This window comes from Mandrillus leucophaeus, unplaced genomic scaffold (genome assembly GCF_000951045.1).
Source record: "Mandrillus leucophaeus isolate KB7577 unplaced genomic scaffold, Mleu.le_1.0 Scaffold167, whole genome shotgun sequence".
NCBI classification, from domain to species: domain Eukaryota; kingdom Metazoa; phylum Chordata; class Mammalia; order Primates; family Cercopithecidae; genus Mandrillus; species Mandrillus leucophaeus.
The window spans coordinates 4,383,172-4,408,015 of record NW_012101665.1 but is presented as its reverse complement, the minus strand read 5'-3'; the positions used below and the strand labels follow the sequence as shown (position 1 = coordinate 4,408,015).

General features: G+C 37.7%; 1 protein-coding gene and 1 pseudogene across 1 annotated transcript in view; one reads left to right on the top strand and one right to left on the bottom strand.

Moving 5' to 3' along the window:
• Positions 1 to 24,844, top strand: part of NCOA2 (nuclear receptor coactivator 2) — a 326,661-nt gene that overhangs the window by 130,623 nt on the left and 171,194 nt on the right. The window lies entirely within an intron of this gene.
• Positions 7,356 to 7,763, bottom strand: LOC105537012 (annotated as a pseudogene).

Sequence of the window (24,844 nt, the reverse complement as noted above, 5' to 3'; positions counted from 1 at the left end):
CTCAGCCTCCCGAGTAGCTGGGACTACAGGCGCCTGCCACCTCGCCCGGCTAGGTTTTTTTTGTATTTTTTAGTAGAGACGGGGTTTCACCGTGTTAACCAGGATGGTCTCGATCTCCTGACCTCATGATCCGCCCGTCTCGGCCTCCCAAAGTGCTGGGATTATAGGCTTGAGCCACCGCGCCCGGCCTCGCCTCGCATTCTTAAGATCCCGTATGAGTGGGAAGCCCTCAACGGTGTTATGCAAAGTCATTCTTTTGGAAAAAGAGCCTGGAAGTAAGGGGTAGAGTGGATTTCTATGAGGCATAACTAACTAGTAGGAAAAAGCCCCAAGGCTGCTTGGTGTCGATCCTACGCTCGACTCCAATTTTCTGATTATTCTTGGTCATATCATTCTTTCTACTGTACTATACCAGTCACTGAGTACACAGATGATGTCTCAATTTCAATATCTTCTCCTGTTACCAAGAAATCTAGCTTAGATTAACACTCAATTTTGTAACATTTCATGAACACTTTATTCAGAAAAACTGGTTCTACCTTATTTACTCCACCAATAGGGAAGTAGTTGGTGTATTGTGTGTGGGTCAGTATTTCTATATCTTACATGAAATTTGGAAGAATTCTATGCAACCAAATCTGACCCTTCAATTTCAGAAAATTGATTTCTGAGAAAGCAGATGAATTTTGATTTACCGTATGTCTCTAAGGATGAAAGCAAGTAGCATTAACTCCCACAGAATCGTGATCATCCCTTAGTTGGTCTAATTCTATGCTAGCTTTTATCATTTTCCCCATTATAGGTTGAAAGCTTCAGATGTCCCAGTTTCCCAGGGTCTTAGGATTCTACCCTGGCTCTGGCAGCCTACCTTCATTGTTTTACCCACCAAAGGAAATGGTAGAAACTCAGCTCTGAGGCAGGGGTTTATGGCTTCCACTAAGGTATCCCTAAGAATAGGGCATATGCTTTGAGCTTTAAACTATGTAAATGGCGATGCAGAATGGCAGATGGTTGAAAGATAGGTATAGTCGCTTCATGCCTAAGATAGACTAACACAAGAAGATAGATTCTTGATGTGTGTAGTTATGGACTCCTTGGCTGCAAGTGTAGAAATGCAACTCAAACCAGTATAAGCAAACCTGGAACTTATCACCTCTTGTAAGTGGGAAGTCCAAAGCTACAACTGGCTCAGGGCAAGTCTGGATGGAAGGAATTAAATGATGTCATCAGGACCTTCTCTTTTTCTCTACTTTCTTGTGTTGGCTTTTTTTCAATTAGGACCTTATGTCATGGCAGAGAAGGTCATTAGCAGTTCTGCCTTATGTCATTTTAACAGCCAATAATCCCCTCTCAAAAGGATCTTTCCCGATAGCTCTAAAAAAAAATCATAGGAATGACTCTCCCTGGTCCAGGTTGGATTGCCTGCCCATTCCTGAGCCAGTCTTGCCAGGGGACTGAGATTAAGGCAAGCATTTTGGCTAGTCCTGGTCACTGTAGAGGCTGTGAGGAAGTGGGGATATTAGTCCCATCATGAACCATGTGACCTGACAGTGGAGGGTTGCTTGCATGTGTTGTAGAGGGGTAAGTCAAGGTTAAGGTTTGTGTTTTGTATTTCCTTACCAGCTTTTTATCAACTCCAGAGCCTAGGAAAGTCCTTCTTACTCAGGAATTATTCAGGTATACTAACAAGCATAGCATTTCCTCACGAGAGCCACAAATAATGTTGAAAATCCACTCTATGCCATTGATTGTACTAGATCCACTGGCAATGAGAAAAGACATTTCGCTCACTTGGGGTGTATGTCATTGTGGAGGTGATGGCATATTGAAAAAAAGGTAGGATATAAACAGTTCCATCATAAGGGGAAGCATCTACTGGGGTAATTCCAGGCAGAGAGGGCATCATGTACAAAGGTTCGGTGGTGAGAAGAGGAAGCAAGGCCTTTGGAATAATGAACTCCAGTTGTTCCTCATACGTGCAGCAGAAATAGCGAGAAGTCAGGATTATGGAGATTGGTGAGGTGAGATCATCCAAGGGCCTTTTGCTTGGGAAGCCATTTTACTTTAATCTTGAGTACCATGGGGACCATTGACGGATTGATACAGGGAAATGAAATGATGATTTTTTTTTTTTTTTTTGAGATGGAGTTTCACTCTGTGGCCCAGGCTGGAGTGCAGTGGCACGACCTCGGTTCACTGCAGCCTCCGCCTCCCGGTTTCAAGCGATTCTCATGCCTCAGCTACCTAGTAGCTGGGCTTACAGGTACACACCACCACACCCAGCTATTTTTTTATATTTTTGGTAGAGATGGGGTTTCGCCATTTGCTCAGGCTGCTCTTGAACTCCTGGCCTCAAGTGATCTGCCCGCCTCAGCCTCCCAAAATGCTGGGGTTACAGGCATGAGCCCCGATGCCAAACCAATTCATTCATTTTAGAATGAATGCCCTGCCCTGGGGTAAATGGACTAGAGGAGGGCAATACTGGAGGGTTAGGCAAGTTTAGCCTGTGGAAGTGATCCAGATGAGATGTGAACTGAGGGGTAGTGGCGGAAGGGATGAAGATAAGTGGATTCTAGGAAGTGACTGACTTTTAAGGGAACGAGGAGTCACCCCAGGTCTTACAAAAGACCTGGCTTTGTCTCCTGTGGATATCCAGGCTCCCTATGATCCATGTCTTGCCATTACCATAAACTAATTAGTAGATTTTCTATATTGATGAAATATGAATATGAGAATGTTCGTAGTAGCATTAGTCATAGTAGTCCCAAAATGAAAAGAGTCCAAACATCCATCAGCTGATGAATGGATACGTAAAACTTGCTTATATACTTCAGTGGAATATTATTTGGCAATAAAAAGAAGTGAAATACCGATATATGCTACAAAATGGATGAGCCTTGGAAGCATTATATTTATTGAAAGAAGCCAGTCATAAAGGCCACATACTGTATGATTCCATTTATATGAAATATCCAGAATAGGCAATGCTGTAGACATAAAAGATAGACTAATGGTTGCCTGCTGCTGGGATTGGGGAGTGGGAGAAAATGGGAGTGAGTGCTAATGGATATAGGGTTTCTTTTTATAGTGTTAATAATGTTCTAAAATTGATTGTGGTATTGGTTGCACAACTCTGAATATACTAAAAACTATTGTACATTTTATTTAAATGGATGAATTGTATGGCATGTAAATTATATATCATTAAAGCTATTATAAAGATATGAATGTGGGAGTAAAGTCTAGAAAACAGAAAACTGGCTGGTGGAATCAGGCATATGGAATACATCAAAAACAACAGTGAGGAAATAGCAAAAAACTGGAAAAAATTTAAATGTCTAACAGGAGGATGGATAAATTGTAGTGTATTCATTTTTTTAAAAATGACAGTGAGTACCCGATAACTAAGAAATTCACATAAAAGTATGAATAGTCTATAAACATGACCTAAAAATAGCATTTGTCGGAACATTTAGAAGTAATTTTTTTACTCAACTGTCTAGCCCTTAATACTGCTATTAACATTACCAAAGAACACCATTTAGGAAGGTAAAGAAACCATGTATTTTAGCAAAGATTTTATTTTAAAATGTAGGGCTTTTATTTTTTAAAAAGTTTCAGGATTAGTTTCATTTAACCAAAAGATATAGCTATATCTTTAGAACATCTTTACAGAAGAACCAGTAAATATTTTCTCATCTGAATTGTGAGTTTCTTAAGGTTAGGGTAAATAGAGAAAAGAAGAGATTATTACTTGGAAAAACAGAAAAGGCAAGAGAAAGTAGTAATGTACAGTAAAGTTTCAGAAGGAAATTGGACAGTTGAGGATCACTCAACATTTAGTGACTTCTGTCATACTTTTTTGCAAAAATGTTATACAGACCATTTTTGGCCGTTCATCTCATTTTGTTTTACATAATCACTGAAGCAATTAGGAAAAAAAAAAAAAAACACCTGCTTTAAATGAAGAACCCGAGGAAAAGAAAAAAAATTGAAGAACTTGCCCATGGTTGGTACTAGGGAATGAAGGATAAAACACAAATTGGGGAAATCTAGGTTCTTCTTAAATGGGATCTTAGAAATTGTTTTTTAAGAGAAGGTATTTGTGCTTTAGTATACTTACATTTTATTATGTGTTATTCATTCTGAAATTATTTTACTTAGACATTGAGACAGCAGAATGAAAGTGGCTAGTAAAGAATGAAAATATCAGAAAATTTAGAATGCCATGTTGATGATGTCTGCTTTTTAAAGGTCTGTATATCAGAATTTGAGAGAATTGTTTTGAGACTAATGGGTGTATGTGTTAGTCCTCATGCTGCTATGAAGAAATACCTGAGACTGTGTAATTTATAAAGGAAAGAGGTTTAATTGACTCACAGTTTCACAGGGTTGGGAAGGCCTCGAGAAACTTCCAGTCATGGCAGAAGGGGAAGCAAACATGTCCTCCGTCACAAGGCAGCAGGCAAGAGAAGAATAACTGAGTGAAGGGAGAATCCCCTTATAAAACCATCAGATCTCAGTGAGAACTTACTATCACAAAAATAGGATGGGGGAAGCCACCCTCCAATTCAGTTACCTCCCACAGGGACCCTCCTAGACATGTGGGGATTATGGGAACTACAATTCTCAATGAGATTTGGGTGGGGACACAACCAAACCGTATCAGTCAGTGTACTTAAAATTTGGCATTCAGAAGTTTTTGCTGCCGTATTTTGAATTTACTTCTTAAATCACCTCAATTTGCTATTCTTTAATGTTAATCTTTTTTTTCCCCTAAGAGCAAGTTTCTCATCTTGGAGGCTGGAGGATTTATTTGTCTTTCCTGAGAATTTCCTTTCCTTATCTTTTTAATTGCGGTGCTGTTATGGGTCCTGTCCTAAATTTCTTCCTTAATTTCTTTTTCTCTTTTCATTTAATTTAGGCATATTAATTTTACATTAATGATCTGTGCCTCCTTTTATCTTGGAGGAAGAAATTGGTATTCTTTGAGTGTACTGTGAAATTCTTCCATTAAAATTAACAGCAAATATTGAAATACGTCTCTGATAATTAGGGAATTATTCATAGAAAGAGGAACAATTCTAGATGTTTTCAAAGGTCTTTTCAGTCAATATTTTACCTTACAGCTCAGTGGACAAAAAGCTCTTTGCAAAGTTTAGTATTTTTTTGGCCAAACTATTTCTGCTATACTACCAGCTACATAGCCTTTATAGTTGTTGAAAGTGTTTAAACATGAGAACCATCGCCTATCTATATATCTATGACATAAGATTTTCAGTGCCCTTTTAAAAAATAACACATATTCTACTGTTGCTTGCATCTGTTCCATCCTAGTTCTCTAGAAGAACTGCCAGTTAGAGTCTAGTTCTTTGTGTTGGTGTTCTAATTAATCAGGAAAGCAAAATTTGCTTTTATGTCTTTGTGAAAGCCCTTGCTAATTAGAAACATTACTTCAAAATTTTTTTCATATTTTCTCTGCTGAGCTTGTTCTTCTTTGGTTAGCTGTTCTTTGTTTTTTTAATTAGAGTAATACTATATAGACAACCTGTTTTAATGTATCAGATTCCTACATATAAAATAATTTAAGTAGGAGTTGATCCTTTGTATTGCTAAAGGTTATTCAGTTTTAAAAAAGAACTCAGCACGTTTCTTTTTAAATATTAAATTTCTTTTGTATATCGAAAATACAATTCAAATTTACATGATTTATATAGTATTTTTAAGGATACAATTCTCTAATAAGCTAAACTGCAACTATATATAAGTGCTTATTTCTTTTTAAGGACTATATTCTACTCTTAGATGATTTCTCATTATACCTACTGAATTTATGGTGATTTCAGTTTACTGGAAATTTCCTGTGGTTAATTAAGGATACAGTTTTGCAAGTAAAGTTTGATAACTCTAAATGAGAGAAATAAAACTTGAGAATTAGATAATTTTAGAAGATGGCATATTTGTACTTTATTTTGATTTTTGGAATATCTGTTAATTTAAAATAATCAGAACTACAGATGAACCTACTGACTGGGTAAAGGTGCCTTTTGATTAGGTATATATGAGTTTTTTATGTGCAGAAATTTTAATATATTTAATTGTAGTGTAAATCTGTTAGGTCTGGAAATGGTATAGCTTACTGTGCCAGTTCTCTAGCCGAAATCTTAATTGCGGGAGATGATGCATCTGTGTTTCAGTTGTGGACACTAAGAGGTGAGACAGTGGAGTGAGCGAGCATCTTGAGTGGTAGTAGAGTTCATGAGTAGCGATGAGATTGAGGTCCTGATTATGAATACTTTTCAGTTCATATTTTATGTGGATTGTTGCATTGCAGGCCACCAGTGATTTTGTAAAGGAGTCTTAGAATAATTGCTGTGTTCTATAAGCAGTATCTTTTGGAGAGTTATTTTGGAAGAAAATCATTTTGCTAAATATGAGAATAAATATTTACTTGATCATTAAAGACTGTATTTGTAATATGAATGTAAAACGGATTTGTGGATAGAGCTAATGTTGAGCAAATTTATGATGGGATTGTACCAAAATTATTCAGAGAATTTTTGAAGGATGACATAAAGCAGAAGGATTTTGTGACAGGTAATTAGTTTAAAAAAATACTGTAAATTTTTGACCCTACTTAAAAAACCCTGGAGTTGTGTAACGCACCTGCAGATGGCAAGATTGAGCACACAGTAGGTTCTCGGCCTTCACAGCAATTACGATCAGCTGAAGCTCTGTAGGCTTTGGAAACTTCAGTATCCTAATGGAGTAGATTTGGATCTGAATTCTTTTTCAAGTGCTCATATGTATTAGAGAACCACCAAGCACTTTTAACCAAAAAACAAGTTTTTATTGTTGCTTTAGTTAAATGTTTTCCTGATGTAAGGTTTTTTTTTTTCTTCAAACATGAGAACTTTATACTACCTTTTTTACACTACACTGTGATTACTGTGTACAGATCAGTGTCAGTGAAATAAAGAACACAACTGTATACTAGGCAAAGAACTTTATTAACCTTTGTTTCAAACTTTGTTCCCAAACTTCTTCGGCTTAATTAGCTGCAAAGAATGAATTGTGTATAAGCAAAAACTGAAAAGAGCTGCAGTGTCCAAGGGGCTTGGGCTTAAAAATATTAGAGATCTGGGTTTTATCAGACCCATAAACAAAAATTTCTTAAAAATATATAAGAAATTTTAAAAATTTCTTATAAAATTTTATAATTTTATATATAATTAATATAAAATAGCAGCTCCCAGTGACTTCTTCAAGTTTTATCTTCAGAAGTTGACTCATTTCAGTTTGCCTCATTCTTGGAAGCCTCATCCAAATTCTCCACAAGATCTGGAACTTCATCATCATCCTCCTCTCCAGTAGTGTGGTGCTTTTCCACCCACAGATTGTTTGGGCAGAGCTTCAGCCAGTCTCCTTAAACTAGTCGGACTGCCTGCACCAAGCTGGTTTAAGATGCTGGGTAGCATTTCTGTCAGCTGCTTTGTCTCAGTATGGCCTGTAATGGTGAAAGTGTTCATTGCCAGAAATGCCTGAACTTTAGGGTTGTTAAAGTGGATCGCTGTTCCTTGATTCGTAAACATATTCACCTCTTCAATGCTAGAGATTTCTAACTTCTTTAAGGAGAACTGACGTTTTTTATTATTTGCTGTGGCTGTTCCGTGAACTACCTTCTTTCTGTGAGCAGTTCCACCAATGTGCACTTTTGCCTGCAGTTTGGCGAGTTTTTCCTGGTTCATGATTGTTTCTTTCATCTTGTTGGAGCGGATAAGGGGCTGTGTGGGGGACTAGGGTTGGTGCTGAGAGGATCTCAGGGGAACCAGCTGAGATTAGGTGCACACACGTGGGGACGCAAGATGGCAGCTCCCTGTTGTAAGTTTTTTGGCATCATGTTGCAAGTTAAAACCACTTACACTGAGATTTCTGAGATGTCTGCTGACTGCCTTAGGCTACTCTTATCATCATTTTAAAAATTATAGGTGTGCTTTGGCAGCGTGTAAATAGGTACTGATTCATTATTTTATCCACTGAAATAGTTTTAGCAGATTTACATATACAGTCCTTAAATCAATTCACAGATAAGTTTTTAAAATAGAAAATATCAAAGATAAAGTTATTTTCTTAGTAAAATACCTAAGTAGCTACATACATTGTATAATTTGGCTTGTAATTAATGTATTTCACTGTTAATATTTCTGATGGTAGTCTAGATGACTTTAAAAACGAAGATGAAAGTTTCCTTCACTGCAAATATTAAATTATTACTTTTTAAGTGTTTAATAAAGCTCTACATGTTGAATAATAAAGGGATTATTTTACATATTTAAGAGAATTTTTATTTAGGAAATTAACATTCAGCCTAATGTTATATCTAACATGGTATCCTTTTGTACAATTGTATCAAATAAAGAACAGAAACTTTATTATGGCTTCTAGTGATGCCCTAACCACTGGTGTTTCCTTTTTCTTGTGTTCCCTCTTCATGTGCATACTCCGTGCTCCCCTTTGGGTTGACTTGTAATCTGACTCTTGTGACAGATATTAGGAGGTGGAGCAAAGGAATTTCAGACCAGTCAGCTAAGAGACTGCTGTGGGGTAAGAAAAAAAAAAATTATTTAGCCTCTTAAAATTACTCTTATCAAAGGAAAAGAAGTTGGAAGCACATGATAATATAACCAGAAACATGACACAGAAGAATTAAGGGAAGAGTAGAGGAGACACGTAGATAAGTTAGATAGCTACTGCTGAGGTTTTTTTTAGGTGGGGGTGGGGTTTCATGTTGAAGCCTGTGCTTTCCTTTGACTGAATCTGGCTTAATTTCTGTAAACATCCCTCCTTCTAGGATGAATCAGTGCATCTTAGCCATGTCTATACCTGTAGCAAAATACTGATGATGAAAGTTTACGGGCAATTTTAAAAAGGGAGAAGAAAAAGTGAAAAACCTTGATGTTTCAAGGATCCCACAGTTTCTGCCAAGTTTGAACACATTCCAGAATCCAAAAAAAAGTGTGTACTTTTGAAGCTGTATTTTTCAGGTGTTTGTATGTACATTTCCATAAGTTGGAAATCAATCGACAATAAATACATACTTTAAAATATTTCTTTTACTTTGGCAGTTACATGTGTGTGCAGAATTCCTACAATTTTTCAATCTCTTTATTCAATTTATTAGGATATCTGTACGGTTTTTCCTATGAAAAGTAATTTCAGTGGAGAGATTTAGCTAGGAACTTCATTAGGCAGCCTGTGTGATTCAGGAGCAAAGGAATAGCCTGTTAGTTTAATTTTGCAAACATATGAGTTGAGGGCAAGTATGTAGGCATAAGTGGTCAGAAGCGAATTATGGATCTGGTGGCTCTGGTTTGCTAAGGCGTTTCTGTCTATCTCAGTCGTGCAGGACCTGGCCGTCCTGTTCTATTGCTCACTGAAGGCCAAAGCTTCGCAGAGCAGAGTGCTGACATGATTCTCATTGTACATTTGATGCTGAAAGCACTAACATGTAAGCTCTGGAAAGCATTTAATCACTGTAGTTTCTAAATAGTCAAGTCTAGTGAGAGCAACTTTTAGTAATTTACAACATAAAAAGTTGAGTGTTTTTTCCCCTAAAAATCTTACTTTATTAAAGCACTTAATTTTAAAGGAGGAAGAACTTCTTAGTTTTCCCATTAGAGATCAGAAAAGAAAAGAGCATAATGACTGCATATTACACAATCTTCACGTAAGCATAGCAGTTTAAATTTACAATCAGGGTATCCATTATAGCTACATTTAGTCAGTTGAAACATGTAAAAAATTAATACTAATAAACTCAGTGTGTTCCACAGTACTCTGGTGCTTACCTTGTTTATTATTTTTTGTTAACTCAAAGACACAGCAAATCTGTCACTATACTATATCTTGCTTATAATGAGGACCAGAAAAGAATGTTTATTTGAAAGATGGCAAAGAAAAATCTCCTTCTTGCTTTAAAAAGATGTTTAAAAAGCGTATATTCCTGTGTTGCATTTTTAATGAGCCAAGATGTATTTTCAACATATATCTTCCCCTCTATTGCGTATTACAAATAAACAAAAAATTAACAAACTTGGCATTCTAAAGTATGTTCATAGAATTTCAATGCTAATTTAATGTGCTTTGAAAATTCATATAATTCATCATTGTTATCTTTTTCTTTATATTTAAACTAATTGCTCATAGGTATGTGTTCAAAATAAATGAATTTAAGCATGATTTTATATGGTGTTCTTTTTAATAACTATGCAAACATATTTATTTCAACAGACAATATTAATGTCTGTTGATTAGGCAGATTTCAAAATTGTTTTCCTTGTGTACCAGGGAAGTAAATGCAAGTTTCTTTAATGAGAGCAACTCAGATATGTAATTTCAATCTGGTTGTTGTTATTGTTAAAGGGATAGGGAACCAAGGTAGCAGAAAAGACTAAAGCAGGATTTTTTATTTTATTTTTACTTTTAAAGAAAACAATACATTTACATAACAAATAATGGAATTATAGTGGCCACTGTGCCTACTGGCCCCCGCCCCCCCACCCCACCCCACTACAGCACACACTGGGATAGTGCTGAACAAAATTACAGGTTTAGGATATGATGTACATCAATAAGTTGCCTGTCCTATGGCCGTCAGTTGCATGCCAGATAATGATAGCATTATCATCTTTATTTCTTAGCATCTTTACTTTAGAGCTAGAAGAGACCCTAGGAATCATATCATTGAAGGACTACACTTTAAAGTTAGGACCTAGAGTTAATAAACAATTTTTTGGCTGTTGCATAGTTGTGGGCCATGCTGGGACATGAATCCAAGTTTTTCCCTTCCAAGTTCAGTGACTCTTTTCATCAAACCATGCTGCTGCCCTAATGTTCTCTTTTCTTTTTTTTTTTCTTGTTCTTTTTTTTTTTTCTCCCCCTTTTTTTTTTTGAGGCAAGGTTTCACTGTGTCACTCAGACTGGAGTGCAGTGGTGAGATCACTGTTCACTGCAGCCTCAACCTCCCTGGCTCAAGTGATTCTCCCACTGCAGCCTCCCCAGTAGCTGGGACTATAGGCATGCGCCAAGCTAAAATTTTAAAATGAGCCTGGCTAATTTTTAACAGTTGAGGTCTATGTTGCCCAGGCTGGTAATTTTTTAAATAAATGAAACATTTTTACTGGTGGTTGTTAGTCAGTTAAAGTAGTATGCGTTGAGTCTGGCAAAATTCATAATTAGGTTTCAGTAAATGTGTGTTGTATGTATTTTTTAAATCTCTGATAACCTAAGGTATCCTTAAGCTACCAGATGGAAAATTTGAGTTTCAACATAGCCACATCTATGATTTTTTCTTACTGTGGATGAATGTAGGTTGACTTGCCTTAAATCAGAATGCAAATATGTATATTTTGTATATTGATTGAAGTTGTTAATTTGTCTTAGTGAAAAATTGGAAGCACTCCTTAATGAAAATTAACATGTAAGTTGAAGCCACAACTTTGTTCAATATTTTTTCTTCCTGTATGTATTAGCCTAGTGCGACCATCATTGTTTTTGACTATACTGAACACTAGAAAGATGCCAGTGTTTGTGCTGTAGAAAAAATCCACTCCCATGATGTGGATCCTGAGTAACATTCTTTTTTTTAATTAAATTTTTTTTAGAGATAGAGTCTCACTGTGTTGCCCAGGCTGGTCTTGAACTCCTGGTCCTTATCCCAGGTTTGAACTCCTGAACTCTTAGCCTCCCAAAGCAGTGGGATTATAGGTGTGAGCCACTGTACCTAGGCCCCCCATCACTATTCTTTTATGGCAAGTATGCTTGCAGTTGTCACAAGAAGAACCTGCCCAGGTTTGCTTTAGAATATGTGAATTCAACTTGAAATATTATGCTGCTATTAAAAATTATATTGCCAAAGACTGAACCAACAAGGAAAAATACTTTCATGGTACTGGTAGGTAGAAATGGTAGGATGTAATTTCATATGACTGATTTTAAAAATTACATTTTTGTTATAAAATTCTTGAAAGTAAATATATCACACAGTGGTATATAGTGGAAATATGCATGTCCTCCCCCCTTCACTTTTCCTTACTTTCTACACTTTTTCTAGTAACCACTTTCTGTATTAAAATAATAAACTTGAGGGAGAAAAATCTATAAATATTTATCTTTACAGACGAGCTACGGAGACAACTGAAAAAGTTGTGTTTATAATGTTTCAAGCTCAAAAGAGCCTACTAACCAGAATGATACTTGCTCAGTCTTACTAAGCATTGAAAGTATAGGTATAGCTTATTACTCTAATAACTAGTGTTACTTCATGTTAAAAATGCAGGATTTGTATAGAATTCATGTTAGGTGCTCTTCTGTTTTACTTGTACTAACTCATTTAATACTAACAAAAACCCTGTGAAGCAGTAGTGGTGGTTGTTGCTCTTGGGGCCTAAAAATATTTGTAATTTTTTTAAGTTAACATAGCTAATAACCAGTGCAGCCCAGTTTTGAACTGGTGTCACACCAGAGCCTATAATTTTAAGCATTATATAGTAATTACCTAGATTTTGTGTTGTGGTATAGAAAAGGTGACTTAGAAAGAAAAAGGGAAAAATAGTCAAATAAAAATAGTCAAACTGTACCTAATGTAAGATTTTGCCTATAAACTGAATGGTAAATGCACAAATTTCTGTTTGTTGCCGTGTCACGTAAAAATGGCTAGATTGAGTATCATTAAATTTAGAGGGTATATGAGGAGCCCTATATTGTAGGCTAGATGGTCTCCTTGAAATTACCTTTCTGGGGTGGATCTCAAAGATGGGCAGTGGACTTCTCAAGTAGCTGAAACAGAGAGATAATGAGAGATTTCAAGCCACTGCAGATTAAGAGAGAGGAGCCTTGTATATAAAGATAATGAGGATAGAGACCAAATCGTGGTTTAAAATATGAGCTCCAGGCCGGGTGTGGTGGCTCACGCCTGTAATCCCAGCACTTCGGGAGTTGGAGACCGGCGGATCACGAGGTCAGGAGATTGAGATCATCCTGGCTAACATGGTGAAACCCCGTCTCTACTAAAAATACAAAAAATAGCCGGGCGTGGTGGCGGGCACCTGTAGTCGCAGCTACTTGGGAGGCTGAGGCAGGAGAATGACGTGAACCCAGGAGGCAGAGCTTGCAGTGAGCTGAGATAGTGCCACTGCATTCCAGCCTGGGCAACAGTGCAAGACACCATCTGAAAAAAAAAAAAATATGAGCTCCAAATGAAGGTCCCAAGGGTAGGCTCCAAATTGTAGTCAATCTAAAATTGGTTTTAAAAGCAGCAGTTTCTCTTGTGGGCAACTGCATCCAGCAGGAGCAGCAGGGATTCCTAACAGAGGTTGATAATTCTTCTGAAAAACTAGGTAGGCTAGCTAGTTAATCAATAATGAATTCCCATGTATCCTGCTTCAAATAGGAAGTCAAATATGAAAAACGATTTTATGAAAGAGGAATTCAAAGTTTTCTTGATCATATTCCTTATAATTAGCAATTTTATTAATTTCTCTATTCTTTTCCAAATCCTATTTTCATTGGTGCTTTAGCAAGGTTATAAATAACTAACGTTTGTGCCTTATGTGATAAATAGAATAAAGACATTTTAAAAATAGAATAATTTTATGGCCTTAAGAGATTATGATTTAATATATAATTCAAATATTTTAATTGAATATTTGAATATTTCTGTAGGTATTCCTTTCTTTCATTTACTAGTCAAAGACAAAATTCTCATCACCTAGCAGAAAGGAAATGGATCTTCCAGTCTGGGTAACATGGTGAAACCCCATCTCTACAAAAAAATTAAAAATAAAAAATTAGCCGGGCATGGTGACACATGCCAGTAGTCCCAGCTTCTTGGGGACTGAGGCAGGAGGATCACCTGAGTCTGGGAGATTGAGGCCTGTGGTGAGCTGTGATTGTGCCACTGCACTCCAGCCTGGGTGACAGAGCGAGACCCTATCTCAAAGAAGAAAAAATAAACCAGAAAGGAAACAGATCTGTATTAACTCTTCTGGTGGGAAATGAGGATATTGGCATCTGTTGAAAATAACCTAGTAAAAATTTGTTGGATTCACGAATGAGTGTGAGGCACGCTTCTAGCACAATAAAATATATCTTTTTCTAATTTACTTATGCCTCATAACAGTCATGAACGTCTTCACAGGTAGGTGTAAATATTCTCATTTTATGGAGATTAATGTGCAGAGAAAGTAATATGGCCAGAGATAGTGCACAGTGGAGCTCAAGTTCCACACAGACCTTCTGACTCCAAGTCCATTACTCTTGTTGTATAGATATATATATACACATCACAAAAAAATGTCGTAATTGTTCAAAGTTCCAAGGATAGGCATTGATTATTTTGGGTCAAAAGATTAGATGATTATAACTTATTTCAAAATTGATTTAGCCAGAGAATGTTGAACCCTAAACACAAAGTACTATGTTATTGCTCTGTGGGATATATGAACTCCTTGTCTTTAAGAAGCACGTAATGTAGTTGAGGTTGACATATACATTAACAAAAAGAGCAATACTATTTAATTAATGTGTAGTGTATATATATAGGCATTCTATGAGTGCCCCTAGAACTGTGTCTCCTGTCACATGCTAGGTATCCGATAAAGATTGATTGATTGAATGAGTCTAAATTAGAGTGTATTGGTTAGGGAGGGATTCAGGGATTAGATAAGACTTGTGGCAAGGTCTTAGAAGACAACTAAAATTTAGATGCCATGAGAAAGGTGGTGTTGGAGAGGATGGCATTCCAAACAAGAGACACAGGATGACCAAAGAAGAGGTGAGAATGAGGAAAGCCCATACAGGGCTTTGAATAGAGCAGTTTGGCTAGAAGGAGCCATTTGTATAGAGTAATGGAAGATACAGTTAGAAATACAGCTTTGAGCCAGGCTTAGAGACCTTTACATGCTAGATTAAGGAGTTTTCATTTTATTGTTCAGCAGTGGTTGCTGTCAAAGAGTTAAATTCCAGGAGCTAACAAGTGACATTACCAAAGTAACATTTTATGTAGATTGATTTGCTCTTAAAGCTGGGCATGTTGGCCTGCACCTGTGGTCCCACCTACTCTGGAGGCTGAGGTAGGAGGATCACTTGAGCCCAGGAGTTTGAGGCTGCAATGAGCTGTGATTGTGCCACTGTACTCCAGCCTGGGTGACAGAGCAAGACTCCATTTCTTTTTTTGTTTTGTTTTGTTTTGTTTCTTTTTTTTTTTTTTTTTTTTTTTTTTTTTTTTTTTTTTTTTTTTTTTTTTTTTTTTGAGACAGTGTCTTACTCTGTAACCCAGGCTGGAGTGCAGTGGCGTGATTTCGGTTCACTGCAACCTCTGCCTCCTGGGTTCAAGTGATTCTCCTGCCTCAGCCTCCTGAGCAGCTGGGACTACAGGCATACGCCACCACACCCAGCTAATTTTTGTATTTTTAGAGATTTTTGTATTAGAGATGGGGTTATACCATATTGACCAGGCTGGTCTCGAACTCCTGACCTCGTGATCCCTCAGCCTCCCAAAGCGCGGGGATTACAGGAGTGAGCCACCATGCCCAGCCGACTCCGTCTCTTTAAATAAAAAGAAAAAAAGAAAAACAAGCAAACAAAACCGGAAGTTCTGGTTTGCTCTTGGTACACAGGGTGAATTTGGAAATTGGAGAGAAAATAGACCAGAGGTGAAAATTCTACTGAGAGAGGCTATGTGTTGGCTTAGAACAGTAGGGATGGCATTCCAGATGGACTGAGTGTCTCTGACATCAAAAAGATTTGTCAGAACCTGATTATTGTCAAGAGAAAGTCAGTATTTAAAAAAAAAAAAAGAATTACATATAGGATAATAGTCTTAAAGTTGTTCTCTGAGAATCAGTGTCTTATTAGTGTATTCTAATTGAGAACTGCCATACTGTCATTCACTTAATCTGGATTTTAGTTTTTTGCTATTTTTTACCAGTTGAAAAATATAACACTTACTGTTTCAGCTTGTGCTGCCGTAACAAAATACCGTAGACTGGGTGACTGAAACAACAGATATTTATTTCTCACAGTTCTGGAGGCAGGGAGTCTAAGATCATGGTGCCAGCATGGATCCCAGTGAGAGCTCTCTTCTTACACATGGTGGTCTTCTTGCTGCATCCTCACATGGCAGGGAGAGAAAGAAAGAGAGAAGGGGAAGTCTCTGGTCTCTTACGTGGACACTAATTCCATCATAAGGATCCCATTCTCATGACCTCCTCTAAACATAATTACTCCCTAAAGACCTCACCTCCAAATACCATCACATTAGGGGTCAGGACTTTGATTTATGAATATTGTGCCCCATAGACATTGAGTCCATATATGTAATTTTAAGCCCTTTTTGGGTTATTTATATCATGCTTTTCTTTTCTTAGAGGTAAGTACTATCTAGAATTTATTGTGTCTTATACCCATTTAAAGAAAAAAGTTTACTCTTTATGTATTTGTTTATAATATTTAGTATTTTTTAGGTTTGAAAGCTCAGTTAAATAGTATACTGTTCGTATTATTCTGCAACTTCTTTTTTTCCCATAACATTATGGGGTTTTTTTGGTGATAATATCCATGTAGTTGCAAGTCAGTCAAATGTGCAGTATTCCATTTTGTGAACATAGACAATTTATCAGTTTTTCTCTTGATCTGCATTTAAGTTGTTTCTAATTTTTTCCAATTTCAGGCATTCCAGCAGTGAACATTTTTGTTCATGATACCTTACATAGATATGACAGTTTCTTTGGGGTATTACCTATGAGGGTAATATCCCTAGACTGGGTTACATGTGATTTTTAGCTTCATTAAATATTTTCAACTTATTCCAATTTACATTGGAGCCTGAAGTATATAGGTTGACATTTGGTATAATACTTTGTTGTTGTTGTTAAGAGATGGAGTCTCATTCTGTTTCCCAGGCTGGAATGCAGTGGCACTATCACAGCTCTCTGCAGCCTCTAACTCCTGGAATCAGGGGATCCACCCACCTCAGCCTCCCAAGGAGCTGAGACTACAGGTGTGTACCACCATGTTCAGCTAATTATTTTATTATATTGCCCAGACTGGTCTCAAACTCTTGGTCTCAGGTGATCCTCCTGCCTCAGCCTCCCAAAGTGGTGGGATTACAGGCATGAGCCATTGCACTCAGCCAAGACTTTTTTTTTTTTTTTGAGACGGAGTTTTGCTCTTGTTACCCAGGCTGGAGTGCAATGGCGTGATCTCAGCTCATCGCATCCTCTGCCTGCCTGGTTCAAGTGAGTCTCCTGCCTCAGCCTCCCAAGTAGCTGGGATTACAAGCAGGCGCCACCACGCCTGTCTAATTTTGTATTTTTAGTAATGACAGGGTTTCTCCATGTTAGTCGGGCTGGTCTCGAACTCCTAACCTCAAGTGATCTGCCCGCCTTGGCTTCCCAAAGTGCTGGGATTACAGGCATGAGCCACCACACCCAGCCCACTGTTTTTTTTAAGACTTAATTTTTGTTAGCATGAGGGGTGTGAAATGGTATTTTGCTATTCAGTTTCATTATGCATTTTCTGGTTACTGTTGAGATTACACAGTGCACAGTGGCCATTCCGATTCCTTCTTCTGAATTGCCTGTTAATATATTTTGCCCATTTAGCTGTAGGGTGAATTTTTTTTTTTTTTTTGAGACGGAGTCTCACTCTGCCTCCCAGGCTGGAGTGCAGTGGCTCCATCTCGGCTCACTGCAAGCTCTGCCTCCCAGGTTCACGCCATTCTCCTGCCTCAGCCTCCCAGTGATGTTTTTTATATTGACTTACAGATATTGATGTATTCCAAATACTTCAGGTGGAATTTTTAACCTTTGGTGAACTAACTGTGTTAGTATAATAGAACTCTGTATCAAATCAACTTTGGTGAAAAAGGTGATCTTGTTTTGGAAAAAGGATCATACCACTTACATGAAATGGAGTAATCTGGTCACTACAGTTGTGCACCCTTATACATGGTTTCAGTTATCTGCGGTCAACTATGGCCCAAATTTATTGCATGGAATATTCCAGAAATAATTCATGAGTTTTTAATTGCATGCAGTTCTGGGCATTGTGATGAAATTTCCCGCCATCCTGCTGTGTCCTGCCTAGGAGATGAATCTTCCCTTTGTCCCTCATCTCCACACTCTGTGTGCCACCCACCTGTCAGTCACCTTGTAGCCGACTTGGTTTTCAGGTTGACTGTCTAGGTATCCCAGTGCTTGTATTCCGGTGACCCTTATTTGACTTAATAATGGCCCCAAGGCCCACGACTATTGATGCTGGCAATTTGGATACTCCAAAGAGAAGCCGTAAAATGCTTCCTTTAAGTGAAAAGGTGAAAGTTATCGACAAGGCTGAGGTTACCAAAATCTATAGTAATAATGAATCTTCTATTCTGAAATTGTAAATAGTATATTGTTATAATTCTATTTTATTATTAACTATTGCTGCTAATTTCTTACTGTGTCTAATTTATAAGTTAAACTTTATAGGTATCTGTGCATAGGAAAAGGAAAAACCGGTGTATGTAGAGTTCAGTAGTGTCTGTGGTTTTAGGCATCCACTCGAGGATGAAGGGGACTACTGTACTTCACTTCCCTAAAGATAAAAGAAATACAATCTCTATTGCATCAAGGCTGAAATTACAGCAGCCGTCTCAGGCCTTCTTCCCTTGTCCCACATTGACCGCCACTGTTTTTTTGCACTTGTGTCCACTGGCCCCCTTGTCCTTCCTGTCCGACCAAGCTCATGTAAACCTATTTAAAAGTTGGTATTCCACTTGTTGAGAGACCTGGCTTTGCCTGGCAGCATGGGTGCTTGATTTTGCCTTTGAATCTTTCCCACAGCAGTCCTAGCCAAGTTCGTATTTGGGCTATGATTCAAGGAACTGCAATTAAGAGTAACCCTGATTTAATTTTCCCGTCTTCTCTCCTCTTTGTAAAGGTACTTTAAGGTGTGTAAGTTTTAAAAATCCGTATGGTAACTTCTGTAGGACCAAAGGACTGGACATGTTGATTATCTGTGCATGTGCTTAATCATTAAAATTATATGAAAGTTAGTACAGTAAATATGATAGTAGTTAAAGAACCAAGTGAGACTCTGGGTTTGAAATCAAGCTCTGACACTTACATAAAAAAGGGGATAGTATAAATACCTGCTTCATAGGGATGTTGTTAAAGGAGATGTATATAAAGTGTTTAACATTAGGCTTAGCACTTGCTAAGCACTCAATAAATATTAGCTGGTCTCAAAATTAATTTGAAGCTTTGATATTGAGAAGGTATTAGAGTATGAGGTGCTTGTTAATTTTTTGTATTATAATTATTTTATAATATCTTCTATATATACTGAAGTTTAAAATTTTTAACTTATTTTACATGTTTTCCTAAATGAAGACTTAGATCTCTCTGCAGTGGTTGGCCATCATATTCACTGTTTGCTGTATCCACTTTTTTCCTCTCATCTGGAGCATGACTATAATTTTGTACTTTTTTTCATTTTTTTTCTATAAAAGCATATTGTCATATAAGCAAGGGAGAGGGTTAGCTTTGAAGAATCACCTTTTGTGTAATACGCTGTTTTATCTTTACTATCACCTATAATAGGGGCCTGGGTGGTGTGGCATTTCCCAGTAAAATGTCTGCTTTGTTCACTCACTAGTTTATGTTTCAGTAATTATTGTGATTGCTCCCTTTTTTTGGTAAGCATTTTGTAAATGTTTTAGTTGTTAATCATTTTTTAGATGGAAACTTTTACTTGACAGTCCGTTTTTTAAGGAATAGATTCCTTATTAAAGTAAGTGTTACTGTTCCTGCTTTTAAGGAAAACAAATTGACAGCCTTTAGTATCTTTAAGAGTAGGACATGGATGTTAGTGTACTGTTCAGTAATTTAAAATTGACTATGTAATTGTGCTTGTGATAGTTAACACTAGAAGTTGAACAGTTAATTTGTTCATTATAATGTTTAAAGCAAATGGTTAGGTATGTGTCTACCTTAGCCCCACATATAGATAGACCCTTCATCCTCGTTAGACCCTACCTTGTTGGTTTAGAGTTAAAATTTATTTGGAAGTTTCAGGTCAAGAAATAATACATTTGAGATGTTAAAGACTCATTTCCAGCCAGACATAGTGCCTCATGCCTGTAATCCCAGCACTTTGGGAGGCCGAGGAGGGTGGATTGCTTGAGTCCAGGAGTTCAAGATTAGCTTGGGCAACATGGTGAAACCTTGTCTCTACAAAAAAAATTAAAAATTAGCTGGGTCAGGGGATCACTTGAACCCAGGAGGTCAAGGCTGCAGTGAGCTGTGATCACACTACTATTCTCCAGCCTGGGCGACAGACCGAGACCTTGTCTCAGAAAAACAAAAACAAAACACAAAGACTCATTTTCATTGTCTAAGCATATATTCATACATTGACAGCATCTAAGCTACTGGATAATGGATCTTTATTTGATTTTGCTTTAACTTTGTTAGGGAGGGTTATGGTTCTAACTTTGTTTCCTGGTAGTGGTGTTGAACAGGAAGGGATGAGTTAAAGGGGTTGTCTTCTTGTCAGATTTTCTTTACACTTTGTATTTGACTCATTCTGCTGACTAATAAGCCTTGTGTTTAACACCGAATCAGGGACTCAGTACAGTGAATTTGTTCTTTATTCAATCATTTTAATTTCTCTTTACATATAGCATAGTGATTCCCAGTCATAAGACTTTTATGTGCGAGAGCATCTCTTAATAACAAAACACAGAAGTTTGTAATAACATTTAGTGTAAGGATTGAGGTTTTATTGAGTGATTATTTTTATTTAATCATTGCTTTGATAATACTTTTTCAACCGAAGTTTGAGGTTAAGTGTCTAAGCCTCTAAATTCTATTTCTAGTTTTATATATTTTAATCATGGTAAAGTTTTATACACATAATTGCTGTATACATATTTCTTCATCTAACATTTTACAAATAATAGTAATTTCTCTTCCATGTCTTTTGGTAATAATTATTTTTCTCTATGAAACTTTTTATGGTTCTCTGGAATAAAATGTTATTGAAGTATAACAAAATAATTATGACTACCATCAAATTTAAGTTTACATTATGTACCAAGGTATCATAATAAGCCCTGTAGGGAATACAAAGATGAGTAATACAATCGCTATGCTGGTCTATTTCATGTTTATAATATACTTAAGGCAAAATAAGTACGTAGGCAGTAATAACCATGTTATAACATGAATAGTTTTCTACTTTTGTGTCCTTATTTCCTGATACAGGCACATATTTATAGACTGACCAAAAGGCTTTGTCAGAGTAGTCCAACGATTTCAGGGGATTGAGAGAGGGGAAGGTCTCACTTGTATGAAGCACTTAGGAAAGGCCTTCTGAGGCAGCAGCTATTGAGACAATAAACCTTTGAGGGTCAGTAAGACTTACATAGGCAGAGGATGGAAGGAAAGGTCACTCAAAATGGAAGGATGGAAAGCATGAGCAATGATCTGTCTGCATGAAAATGCCAGGCCAAGTCAAAGAATACTTCACACAGTGTGAGTTTGCTTGAAACTCAGACCATACAGCTAGGGGAATATTTGATGGACAGAGCTAGGAAAATGAGTAGATTGCACAGGTCCCTGAATGCCAGATCCCTGTTTTGATTTCACAGAGAGTAAGAAAAAGATAAGTGACATTTATTGAGTTCCTACTATATGTTAAGAACTATGTTAGATGGTTAATACAATCACGTTTAATCGTCAAATCAGTACTGTACAATAATTTCTGTCTCCATGTTACACATGAGGGAATTGTGACCTAATAACTTGGTGCTAATTATAGGATAGTTTGAGTAAGGGAGAGACCTGGCATGAGAAGTTATTGGTGGTGCAGTTACTGAAGAGAAAGAAATCCTGGTAATTGCAGAGGGATTGGAAAGAAGGTGATGTGATCAAGAGAAACTGCGAAAGTAGAATCTAAAGGTCTTGGAAATTGATTGGATTTGAAGATTGAGAGAAAAAGGAGTTAAAAAAATTCGCTGGTGACTTATGAAATGAAAAGTAGCAGATACAGATTTCCTGTCTCCCCTCTCCTGGGAAAAAAAAATAGCAGATAAAGAAAGAGTTCCTCAGAAAGGTGAGGAGTTCAATTTTGGTTACATCTAGGGAGAGATGTTCATGAGAGCTTGAAAGTTGGGTACTGTAGTAGCTAAGGTAATATCCTGAAGCTACAAATGAAAAATGGGTCTCATTTACATGGATATGATCTTTGATACTGTATCAGCAGACAAGATTTCAAGGAGCAGCTTTGTAGTGAGAAGAAAAGGCAAGGTTGTTATTCAAGAAATGCCCATCAGGCCAGGCGCGGTGGTTCACACCTGTATTCCCAGCACTTTGGGAGGCCGAGGCTGGCATATCACTTGAGCTCATGAGTTCAAGACCAGCCTGGGCAACATGAGGAAATCCTGTCTGTACAAAAAATATAAAAAATTAGCTGAGCATGGTGGTGTGCCTCTGATCCCAGCTACTGGGGAGTCTGAGGTGGGAGGATCACCTAGAAGGCGGAGGTTACAGTGAGCCGAAATAGTGCCACTGTACTCCAGCCTGGGTGACAGAGCGAGACTGTGCCTCAAAAAAAAGGAAAAGAAAAAAGACATGCTCATCTGGTTTTTTTTTTGTTTTTTGGTTTTTGTTTTTTTGTTTTTTTTTTGCTCTTGTTGCAGAGGTGGGGCTCAGTGACAGGGAGATGCAGACCCAAGACAGGTCAGGGTGGTAGGAAAGGAGAAACAAGATAGTGCCAGTGTCACTGAAGCCAAGGGACAACAGTGAAAAAGTTCTCTGATAGAGGCCAAATTGTATAAGACTTCAGAGAATGGCAGGAAACTATAGTCTCTGTGTGGTTCTCCAGGGCCAGCGACCCTATGGCATTTGGAAAGGGGCGGGGGCGGTTTTGATGTGTGCCTTGCTAACAGTCTAGCAAAGCACAGGGGAGGCCCCGACGGCCCCATCTCAAATATCCACCTCCTGCCCTCTTCTCTAATCCTCCTGCCTGCCACTCTTCCTCCTTAGTGCTTATCATCATCTTACATACTATATCTTTTCCTTATTTATCTTGTTTATTGTCTGTCTCTAGATTGTTAGGTCGAGAGGGCAAAGAAACTTATCTGATTGGTTTGCTGCTATATGCAGTGCCTAGAACAGTGCCCTGCATTTAGGAAGGACCCCAAGGAATGGTTCATGAATAAATGTGTGGCAATTATTGTGATTTGAATAACTAACCTTTCTCCTTCAATATACTGTAAGCTTCTTAAATGGAACTGAGTCTTCTTTGTAACCCTAACAATGCCTTACATGTTATTGTAGCTGATATATAAAGTTTTATTTATAGTAGCATCAGAAGGGAAAAACCAGGGATTTGGGACTTAACTGGTCTGAACTTAAATTTCTTCTGTTCTTACTAATATGGCCCCAGTTAAACGACCAGACCTCTCTCTAAGCCCTATTTTCTTTAGCTGTAAAGTGGACTAAACTAGTACCTCTGTCATAGGGCTGTTGAGGATTAAAAGATGACACCTATCAGAGTGGCTGGCATATTGTTTGTGCCCAGTAAATAGTGTTTTGCAGTCTTTCTACTCTGTAACCTCAAGTAAATTACTTCACTTCACTGAGCCTCAGTTTTTTCATCTCTAAAAGGGAAGGATGAAACCAATCTCATGAGATTTGGAGGAACCAATGAGACAGTAGGCACAGGTGCCCTCTGTTCTTTTTGTATCATGACTGAGAGCAGACTCTGGAACCAGACTGTATGAATTCCAATCCTAACCCGTTTACTTTAGCTTTACTTGACTTTTCTGTGCCACAGTTTCCTCATGTGTAAATTGGGAGACATAACAGTACCAGCTCCATGGTACTGTGAAAGAAATGGATGTGAATATTAATTAAAAGCTTAGACCGATATTTGGCATATGGTAAGCACTAAAAGTGTTTGATTTAAAAAGTAATAAAATAGTGTGCCTTTATTGCTTTTTTCTTTCTCTTCAGTCTGTCAAATGGTATAACGAATGAGGCACCTTTACAATGAAGTCGGCCATGTTTATGTTGGAAAATATAATGAAACAACAAAAACAATACTACTGCTTCTTCATGGTTTGACCTGACTGGGTAAGGCAGCTGTGGTCCCAAATCTTCCACGCAGCGGCACTGTAAAATCTGTCCTTTAGTCTCTGTTCTTGTCGAGATTCATTTACTAGCAATGGCAGCCTGATTGAGAGCTTGTCTCTGAATAATGTTTTTGTCACTTGCAAATCTGCCTCCATTTCCTTGCCTCCCCTTCTGCCAGCTGGTCTCTAGGAATGGTTGGGAATGTAGTTTGAGTATAAACCTGGGAGGAAGCAGCAAAATTAGAGGGACAGGTGGTGAGTGGCTGGCCGATCTGGAAATCTTCCCCTCTTGCTAGGGAAGGTTTTCTGTAGTAGCAGTAACAAAACTCTAAGAACATATCCTTAAATGTGTCCCTCAGTTCTTTAATTCTGTCAAGAATAAAAGCTCTCTGTATGTAAAGAACCATGGAGCTTATTGCATCACTGATGACTTGGCTGGATCTTTATTCACATCCAAAACAGACTTAGGAAGGAAAGGTAGCTGCTTCAAGTCAGCAGATTCAGCTTCCATTCATGTAGCAAGTTGCTGTTGCAAAAGCTGTTGTGTAGATCTTCTTTCCGCTAGCAGAGGTTCTCCTGGATCTTCTTTGTGTGTGATTCATGGTTATGCCTAATCTTCCCCTGACTGTCACCTTGGTGCTGGGATGGCAAGCATGCTTCACT